Here is an 11,175-nt window from a genome sequence, read left to right on the forward strand (position 1 = left end):
CCAATGCACAAGAACCAAGGTCACACAAGAGGCTGAAGCATGCTGCGTTATCATTCGATTCGCGAGTACATCGAAGATGGAGAAGTAAAGATTTGCAAAGTACACACTGATCTAAATGTAGCAGATCCGTTGACTAAAGCTCTCCCTAGGGCAAAGCATGACCAACACCAGAATGCCATGGGTGTTAGGTACCTTACAATGTAATCTAGATTATTGACTCTAGTGCAAGTGGGAGACTGTTGGAGATATGCCCAAGAGGCAATATTAAAAGTGGCTATTATATATCTTTATGTTTATGATAAATGTTTATATACCATGCTATAATTGTATTAACCGAAACATTGATACATGTGTGTTATGTAAACAACAATGAGTCCCTAGTAAGCCTCTTAACTAGCTTGTTGATTAATAGATGATTAGTTTCATAATCATGAACATTGGATGTTATTAATAACAAGGTTATATCATTATATGAATGATGTAATGGACACACCCAATTAAGCGTAGCATAAGATCACGTCATTAAGTTATTTGCTATAAGCTTTCGATACATAGTTACCTAGTCCTTTCGACCATGAGATCATGTAAATCACTTATACCGGAAAGGTACTTTGATTACATCAAACGCCACTGCGTAAATGGGTGGTTATAAAGGTGGGATTAAGTATCCGGAAAGTATGAGTTGAGGCATATGGATCAACAGTGGGATTTGTCCATCCCGATGACGGATAGATATACTCTGGGCCCTCTCGGTGGAATGTCGTCTAATTAGCTTGCAAGCATATGAATAAGTTCATAAGAGACTACATACCACGGTACGAGTAAAGAGTACTTGTCAGGAGACGAGGTTGAACAAGGTATAGGGAGATACCGATGATCAAACCTCGGACAAGTAAAATATCGCGTGACAAAGGGAATTGGTATCGTATGTGAATGGTTCATTCGATCACTAAGTCATCGTTGAATATGTGGGAGCCATTATGGATCTCTAGATCCCGCTATTGGTTATTGGTCGGAGAGAGTTCTCAACCATGTCTACATAGTTCGCGAACCGTAGGGTGACACACTTAAGGTTTGATGTCGTATTAGTAGAACTTGAATATGGAATGGAGTTTGAAGTATTGTTCGAAGTCTCGGATGGGATCCCGGACATCACGAGGAGTTCCAAAATGGTCCGGAGAATAAGATTCATATATAGGAAGTCATTTTATAAGTTTGAAAATGATCCGGTGCATTTATGGAAGGTTCTAGAAAAGTCCGGAAGAAATCACTTTGGAAGGCGGAGTCCCGAAGGGACTCCACCACCCATGGCCGGCCAACCCTAGAGGGGTGGAGTCCCAGGTGGATTCCACCAAGGTGGCCGGCCACCCCCTCCCAAGGAAAGGTGGGAATCCCACCTCAAGTGGGAATCCCACCTTGGGTAGGTTTCATGTCATATGGAAGGTTTTGGTTTGGGGTCTTATTCGAAGACTTGTAGACCAACTCTTGGGTGTTCCACCTATATAATGAGGGCCAAGGGGAGGGGGCCGGCCACCACAAAGCTATAGCTGGCCGCACCCCATAGTGGCCGGCCACCCCCTCTCCCAAACCCTAGCCGCCCCATCTCCTCCACCTCTCCCGCAACGCTTAGCGAAGCTCCGCCGGAGATCTCCATCGCCACCGCCACCACGCCGTCGTGCTGCCGGATTCAAGGAGGAGCTACTACTTCCGCTGCCCGCTGGAACGGGGAGAAGGACGTCGTCTTCATCAACACCGAACGTGTGACCGAGTACGGAGGTGCTGCCCGATTGTGGCACCGTCAAGATCTTCTACGCGCTTTTGAAAGCGGCAAGTGATCGTCTACCGCAGCAACAAGAGCCTCATCTTGTAGGCTTTGGAAATCTTCAAGGGTTAGTCTTGTTCATCCCCTCATGGCTCCCGTCTTCTAGATTGCATCTTGGCTTGGATTGCGTTCTCGCGGTAGGAATTTTTTTGTTTTCTATGCAACGAATCCCTACATGTACTACCGCCATGGTGGGGGTGAGGGAGTTGTCCTATGCTTGTATGTGGATGACATACTAATTTTTGGGACAAGTCTCAAAGTGATTGAGGAGGTAAAGACCTTCTTATCTCAGTGTTTCGAGATGAAAGATCTTGGAGAAGCTGATGTTATATTGAACATCAAGTTATTGAGAGACGAGAATAATGGGATTACTCTTGTGCAATCTCATTATGTTGAGAAGGTGTTGAGCAGATTTGGCTATGCTGATTGCAAATCTTCTCTCACACCTTATGATCCTAGTGTCTTGCTTCGAAAGAATGAAAAGGCAACTAGAGATCAATTGAAATACTCTCAAATCATTGGTTCACTCTTGTATTTAGCTTGCGCTACGAGTCCTGATATCTCGTTTGTTGTGTGCAAACTTAGCCGGTTTGTGGCCAACCCGGGAGATGATCATTGGCATGCTCTTGAGAGAGTGATGCGCTATCTAAAGGGAACCATGAGTTATGGAATTCATTATACCGGGTATCCAGGAGGACTTGAAGGGTATAGTGATTCCAATTGGATTTCTGATGCTAAAATGAAGGCCACAAGTGGATATGTTTTCACTCTTGGTGGTGGCGCTGTTTCCTGGAAGTCTTGCAAGCAGACCATCTTAACGAGGTCAACTATGGAAGCAGAACTCACTGCATTAGATACAGCTACTGTCGAAGCGGAATGGCTTCGTGAGCTCTTGATGGACTTGCCTATGGTTGAAAAACCAATACCGGCCATCCTCATGAACTGTGATAATCAAACTGTGATTATCAAAGTGAAAAGTTCTAAGGATAATATGAAAAGTTCCAAACATATCAAGAGGAGATTGAAGTCTGTCAGAAAATTGAAGAACTCCGGAGTGATAGCATTGGATTATGTCCAAAGTGCTAAAAATCTGGCAGATCCTTTCACAAAATCACTATCAAGAAATATGATAGACCTTGCATCGAGGGAGATGGGTTTGAGACCCACTTGAGTTGTCGAGGGGGTAACCCAACCTATGTGATCGGAAATTCCGTGAACTAGGACCTGGGAAAACAAACCGGAGTAACTGAGTTGAGAGAAAATTTTATACTCCCACTCCGCTGCAGATGCAATTCTCTCATAGCTACTGTAAGGCAGGTTGACAATGTCTTAATGTGTTCTGAGCGGCTCTTGATGAGCGAAGACGCTGTCCTACAGGGCGATCTTTGAAGAACACACCTATACGAGTGACACTATTGGTCATAGTGTGGGAGATTTGGGTGAATCTCTAGTAAGCTCATGAAAGGCCGAGGAGTATGACTTATAAGCTCCACCCGAGGGGAAGGTTATTATAGCCTAGTACCGTGCCGGCATTGAGCGAAACTTGCTGCACAAAGACTGACAAATCAAGGCATAGTCCATTGTTCAGTTGTAGTCAAGCGTAGCACCTTGCCTAGGTGGAAGTTCAACTTAACAGTCTCCACTGAAGTGTAGGTATATAAAACAGTAAATGGAACTAATGTGTCATCTGATGTGCATATGATATCTGGTGGGGAATTGTTGAATGTAGATGGGCTGCAGCCCAGTAAGGCAGCCCATATAGTCTACAATTCCTGAAATCTCAAGGCCCATCACGTTGGCAGCTTGGGACAGCCTTGGGGGACAAAGTTTAGTCCCACATTGCTAGTTGGGAGAGAGTTGGAGTGGTATATAAGGGCTGCTGTTCTAGTCATTCCAAGTGAGTGAGAATAGAAGGAGCCCTCGCGCACTCCTCCTCCTCCGCCCGCCCCGCCTTGGCACGGCACGTCACGCACGCACGTCGCGTTTCGTGACTCGAGTTCGAGTTCGAGTTCGAGACACACTCAAGGAAGCCTAAATTTTTGCTTGGTGCACCAACTGTGTTGGGTACGTGTCGACCTGCATGTGCATGTTCGCCGCGTGTCCCTGGCTTCCTACGCGTGTCAACGCGGTCGGGTCGGGTCGGCTTCCCAGGCTATACAAGGAGACAGATCAGATCTAGAGAAACATATAGCTCTCAGAACTCTCTAGTCCATCTCTCTCGCGAAGTTTCTTTGGCTGTGCTACTCTCTAGTCTTCCCCATCCCGGCGACTGCGTGCACAGCCGTCCGGGAGAGCAGGCCTCCGAAACTCCGTCCGTTGAGATCCTACACCGGGAGACGGGCGATAAGGAAGGTTTTTGGGGAGCGTCTCGGCGCGACTGCTCGCTACTGTTCGTCTTCTTCTTCGACGATCCGGCTGCTTCATCGACAGATCCAACTACACCATGGGCAACATCAACAACACCCATGGTGGTGGTGCTGCTGCTGCTGGTGCGACCTTCCCGGTCGCGATGTACGTGCTTCTCCTCTCCTACCTTGCACTGCTACTTGTTCCATGTTCAGATCTGATGCATGTGCTTAGTCTGATGTGTGTGGTTAAGTATGCTTGTGCATCTGTAATATTGCTTTCGGTAATTAAACTCACACGGAAATTGCCTAATAATCCAACATTAATCACCAAAGCTAGCAATCTCCAATATTGTACATACACCTACGAACACAAATTATTGGGTATCCTCTTCATTGGGCCGTGAGTCGATCATCTCATCAAACCTTTCAGGCGGCCCAAACAGATGCAAAAGACTACTACATACACAAATCGTTGGGTATTCTCAATATATGTGTGATGCGTATGGTTCCTTACATGATTACTAGCAGAAAACCCGTGCGTTGCAACGGGTCAACAAATAATAAGTAATTCTCGTGAAATAAAATATTAAATATTTGATCTCATTTTTAGTGGTGATAAGAATATTTCGGGTCATTGCGAGTAACTATATTGATATTCATTCCCTAGTAATCATTGGCACATTAGACACGCGGCGTTGTGTCATGTGACGACGATAAGATTATTTCGAGTCAGGGCGAGTCACTGTATCAACATTCATTCCCTAGTAATCGATGGCACATTAGACATGTGGCGTTTTGTCATGTCACGACTGAATTCTCGATATAGAGATGGACAAAAAATTGTCAGCCCGGCACAAAACGGTCTTGATGATCGTGGTCATTCATGCAAACTTGTCATAAGGCTATATTATGTTTTACGTCAATTTGTGAACTGCTTGGTTTGTTTGCTTGTGCCCTTGAAATGTGGAACATTTTCTTATCTCACGGAGAATGCCAAATCGACTAATTTGATGCTTACAAACCATCGAGTAGCCATGTTTGATTGCGCTAGGGTATAAGACACCAAGTTAATGATTCTGTTTGATGGATCTGTCTAATAGCGCGTGTATCGATCGTCCCGATCTATGTTCTATCTTTTTTTTTTGCGAAATATATGTCCCATCTTTTGTATTCCGTAGTATACATTGTAGAAACAAACATATAGAATTGTAGTGCTCCACGTGATGTTCATATAAAATTTCTTGACTGATGCAAACTTCTCTTTCATTTTTCTTTTGTTTTCTGACTGGTCCAATTGGCTTATCGTAGTGCGTGGAATCCTCCTTTCCTTTTCTTATTATTAGGAAAATTGCTCATGTGTTACAGCGGGATATATATTAAAAATGGCCATGTATATTAGGTATAGTATTTATTGAATATTTTTATTATAAAATCTAACGCTAGAAATAAGAGTTTCATAAGAATGATTGTCCTTGGCGGTGAAGGAGTTACCATCAATACCGCGTTGCCCACGAAGGTATTGACATAAAAATCTGAATCAGTGGAGCAACAACACAACGAGCAACATTATGCTGCTTCCAAGAATTACCACAAACAAGTGCTGGGCATCACGCATCAAGAACAAGCAAACTTATTTTCAAGAAATTAAAGTAAAAAAGAATAAAGAAGGCGGAAGAAAAACAAGCAAATTTATTTGCGAGCTACACAACTCGACTTGATCAATGAATTTAGAAGAGGAAAAACTTGCATGCATGTATGATCGTCATTCCGTACCTTGGTGCAGCACAAATGGACGGAGTTCCGGCAAGGTCGACAGAACAGCGAGACAACGGCAATGTCGAGCTGGGTTTCCGACGCAGCAATGTGGAGTTCGGGTTCGTGCACGTCAACGTCAAGCTGGGAGGTCCGGCACCCATGAAGGCATGAAAGTGATGCTAAAGCTATATTTAAATCCCGCTGTGTATTTTCCGATTTTTAGATCTCCTTTAAGTGCACTACGTAGTAATTCCCAGCACAAATCTGATCTTCATTTATGTACATGCCCGGCCTAAAAAAAAAAAGGAAAATAATATACGGTATCGATTGGCACACAACAAATAGTACCGCACACTATTTGACGTCCTAATTAATTACGTGCTGCTTGGAGAGGGAGGCTTGTATCGGTGCAAGGATTTTCTCCGCCAGTACAAGTTCAGGTCATCACATAATGAATGTATATAACTATATACCTCTATTCTCAACTCGATCATGATACACAAACATCATGACATTTTTATTACCAGAAGGAATTATCCATCCGCAGATCATGCAATATATTTGCTAGAGCTTAGACGGGAGGCGGCAGTGCACGAGTACTCGACGCCACCACTGGATCTAGGGGAGAATACTTGGGACATTCAGTCGTGCACTCTTCTTCTGAAAAATAGCACTGGCTATTAAACGGACAACAGAAGAGGCAATGTGGTGGGGTCAGGCATCCCTTATCACCCCTACACAGTCCGGGTAAATGGATCTTAACGCTTCCCACGTCTTCCAATATTCTGCCTGTGAAAAAAAATTGATATTCGTATTAGTCTATGTTTATAAACTAACTAGTTCATACAACATACACACAAACAAATACACAATCTCACTCAGAAAAAGCCATAAACGTACACTTGTCAAGAAATGTATGAAAATCATGCATAGCATGTGAGATTAACGGCTTGTTCATCAAACATTAGTGCTGCAAAGACAAGTCAGGTGAAGCATCAAAATAGGTCTACAAATCTGCAACTTACACTGCACATGTGTAGCGAAGCACGTGAGAAGAAGCACTGAAAGTATGATCGATGTATGATGGAAGCGGCGGTTCCTATACTGGTCCATGGAGAAATTACTAGGCAGCCTTGTTTGGTCCTAGTTTGGAGCAGGGCAGGTTTTCTGAGAAACAGTCAGAGGTAATATATACCCAACGATCAACGTGAGGTACATCGGCAAAGAAGTAAGGAAAAGCGTGCAATCCAATTAAACACATATCTTTGAAATCACGCTCATTTATATTTTCGATCCCGTGCATTAATGGGATACGATTTGATAGTCCATACACCGCTAGGGATCAATTCTAATTAAGACTAGCCACAATAAAGGTTTCATAGATAATATCATGCATTAAATGTATGTAAAAAAGCTACTAATGTGTCACTACAATTAGTAATGAGTGAGATCATAGGTAGATATTGTATCATGACATGTACAACTAGAAAATAAATGTCAAATAAATCTTGTATCATAGCATTGAGATTCTATAAATCAATAAATAGAAGAAAACTACAAGATACCATGCAATGGAGGTGGTTTCATATAGTGTATTATATATGCATGATACTGCTATATGTTACTGCAGATAATATATTGTGACTTTTCGCATAAAAAAGAATTAAAGCTGCTAGGGATGGATTCCTCCTTTCCCATAGAAAGCAAGCCGGTCGGTTTCAATAGATTCAATCTGCTTGTCGTGACCGAATCTCGCCTGATTTGCTATTTATCTCGACCACTTCTGTCTTGCAACGATTTGATTTGCTTCGACATCAACGAAATTTGATGTAGTAGCAGACTTTTGTAGCTAGAAAATATATCACCGCCAATTGGCAATTTGCACGTATGCAAAACCATATATAGCACCTGGATGCGTGCTCGTTAACTTGGGAATCATAAAGCGCTCGAGTATGTTTGTATGTTCGTTCGCCCGACTCGATCCATCTAATTACCTTGTTTTCATTTTTGTTTGGTCGCTTTGCCAAAAAAGAATAACAAGATTGATAGCAATCCAATCTTTTCCGTATCCCTATGAATATTCAAAAAATGGCGAAAGAAACATTGGCAGGTTGCCGAATCAAACGTGTAATGACTTGCATTATTTGCAATCGCAAAATGTGATCTTCCTTCCTTGTGTGTCCCACTGTCTCAGTTCTCACTAAGGCGGGGCATTCTTTCAGTGCTAGATGGATACTGATGACCAGAGAGAAGTTTGACGACGCGGTTAAATGTGCACGAATATGGCTATGGATATCACCTCTGAGCACATCCGGAAATTACATCGCATTGCAGGTGCTTTTTACAGATGGGCCAATAAAAACATGTTCAATGTCAGGAGTGTGGGGACCCCGGACTAACTGTCCGAAATACCCTGTTATGTATACAGTTCACGATCCCATGATCAGTGTGTCGCGAACACATAACCGAACTGATATCAAATTACATCCTTCATTACAAAACGGAATAAGAAAATTACAATAAAGTCAAATGACCAACCTTTACATAATAGCCTCGGAGGGCCTAATCTAATCATCAGAGTCGCGGAATCACTTCAGCAGCGCAGAGCCCAAAGAATCTGCTTTAACCCTACAGGCAACTGATTGGGAAGACGTTCCTAGCTCGCATAGACGTCGTCAACTCCTTCTTCATCTGTCGAACTCCTTCAAGTCTGGCCAAGTAAATAGCCAGGGACAAAGCCGTGAGTACATTGGAATTGTACTCGCAAACCATCAAGAAGGTGATAACACTTCTAACTAAATAAGACAAGAGAGGAAGAATAGTTTCTCTTGTGGATACAATATGTGGAAGAGAATCAGTTTCTCTTGTGGATATAGCATGAAGAAGAGAAGTAGTTTCTCTTGTGGATATAGCATGTAGAAGAGAAGAGATGTTTTTGGGTGGAGATAGCATCCCAACTTCTCGATCAAAGGGGACACTTCAAGAATTTATCTAAGACATCTCTATATCTATATTGAAGAAGATACTTCAAAAGAGGAACTACAACATAAAACACTAGGAAGGGTAAGCCCATTTTTGTTTTCCAACCATCTTCACATGGTCACCACCACTTTCCCGTACCGTTCCGGTATTCCCAAAAACCACTTTCTTTTCTTTGTAAAGCCTTTCTAAAACAAAACTCAACACAGCTAAGTAACGGCCATCCCAACTGTCCATGACCGCGGACGCGGCTATTCGAATAGATTTGACTCTGCAGAGTTTGCACACTTTCGCCACAACTATCCGGATACCTATTGTGTGGGCATCATCCCCGCATAACGACGTATGCCACGACGGATACCCGGACATAACCTTTCGCCCATTCGACTTAACACGAGGTCCTACCCTATGGAGTATGTACCTCCCCGGCACCGTGGCAGCTCACCTCCTTTTGAGCGTGGCTCCACCGCCAAGCCAGGAGACCCATACTGTCTTCCGGACGGGTCAGCCCCGAAGGCCTCCCGTTATACTATTGTCCCAACCTCGACAACCCGGACTCGGGGGTAACCGTACCCTTGTATAGTTGTGCGGTGCCTCATGCTAAGAAGAACAAACATCAAGTTAAGCCCGTGCCCACTTTGGGGTAGCCATGGTTGCGCGGGTTGGTTGTTCCGGGCGAATACATAGAACCATGTGTTGTTTTTCCAAAAACCAAGTTACCATTATAGCCTTTTCATCATATCCACCATGTTACTCCCTTTTTTAAACCTTTCATTTAAAAGTTACACATGGGCAAGACCTCATCTTCCCAAGGTTTTTCCAAAAACTTTTACAACAAGGCAAAACCTTGAGGGTTTTCCCAACCTAAAGTTTTATGTGTAGGACTAAGACAACCGATAGCATGAAGATAGCCCTCATACCACCGAGGGGCGTGTGAAGGTATCAAGGCAACACACATACTTGAAGTAAGCATGTATGGAGATAATTTCAAGATCAACAAGTTCATGATAGCAAACCCTTTTAACTAAGGTAGTGGTGTCAAGAGTGGACAATTCGGGGACTCCCATGCTTGGGGGTGAGCATGTGAGTGTCAAAGTAAGTCTTACACACTTGGGGGTAAGTATGTAAGAGGGAAGAACTAAATAAACCCGAGGTACGCAAAGAGCAAGATGCCAAAAGAAGAAGAGATCATAACAATAAGATAGTAACAAGGGATCAAAGTAAATGGCTTGCCTTGGTTGGCTTATTTGTCCCTGGACTTCTTCAACTCCGTCAAATAAGAATTCCAACAATATAATAGAATCCTTGTTCGATCCACTTCTTCTACTTCTCTGAAATTGTTCGCATCTATCGCCGGAAAATATAAAAAGGAACACAATCAACACATTGCACCAAACATAACAAACATGCAACAATCATAATTTAACCATTCAACTAAGAGCTAACATACAAAGAACTTATAGTTACTACAAAGCAACTAAAAGAAAACCCATTTTATTTACCTAGTAAAGGTATGAGAGCTTCACAACTTAGCAAATGCTTCTCTCGGTTATCACCTTGGTATAAACCAAATATCCCCTGGTAGATAACATCATTAAGAGGACAAGTGCATTAGTTTGGCCTCAAAAACATTCACATTAAATTTTCAAACATTTTTGGAAAAGCGGGAAATCACTCTTCTTATTTTATTTTGTTTGCAAAACACTCCCAATAAAAGGAAGTAAACAATATGCCACACTATTTTGAATACTCCAACAAAACATTGGAACAAGTTTAAGGTGCAGAGGTTTTGTTTTTCAAGAATAAAACATGGGTTGACCACTTTTAAATAAAAGAGTGGGCAAAGGTTTTAAAATAAGCCAAAGAGTTTTGGTTCAACAATCCACGTCGCACATACACCTTAATAACAGTAACAAATTTGCATGAACAGAGACTAACAATATTTTTATTGGATAGCTAGTACTAAAAAAAGACTAACCCAATTGGATTCATTCAAAAATATTAATCCTATGAATTTAGGAATTTGAAATACTAATCAGAATACAGTGATCATGTTTAATTCATTAAAAATCGTACAAAAATCCTACGAATCTGAGGTCAGTGGAATTGGAAATATATTTTCTTACTGGTTCTACTGCAATTTGAATCACCTCGATCAGACATGCCAAACTAAGTTATTAGCAAAACAACACACAGTTACTGGTTCTATTTTTATGTGTCATTTTTCATTTTTAAACGAATTTCACTGGGCGGGAATTTACTGGGCCATGC

The 11,175-nt window shown here is 42.3% G+C and overlaps 1 long non-coding RNA gene across 1 annotated transcript; it reads right to left on the reverse strand.

Moving 5' to 3' along the window:
* Nucleotides 1–6,418: 6,418 nt before the first annotated feature.
* On the reverse strand, nucleotides 6,419–7,176 carry LOC139829865 (uncharacterized). Its single transcript, XR_007875696.2, has 2 exons — nucleotides 6,951–7,176; nucleotides 6,419–6,714 (listed from the first exon to the last, which is right to left on the reverse strand). It is a non-coding gene; the product is annotated as an uncharacterized lncRNA (long non-coding RNA).
* Between the last annotated feature and the right edge of the window lie 3,999 nt (nucleotides 7,177–11,175).

Source organism: Lolium perenne, chromosome 3 (genome assembly GCF_019359855.2).
Source record: "Lolium perenne isolate Kyuss_39 chromosome 3, Kyuss_2.0, whole genome shotgun sequence".
In the NCBI taxonomy this organism is placed as follows: Eukaryota; Viridiplantae; Streptophyta; class Magnoliopsida; order Poales; family Poaceae; genus Lolium; species Lolium perenne.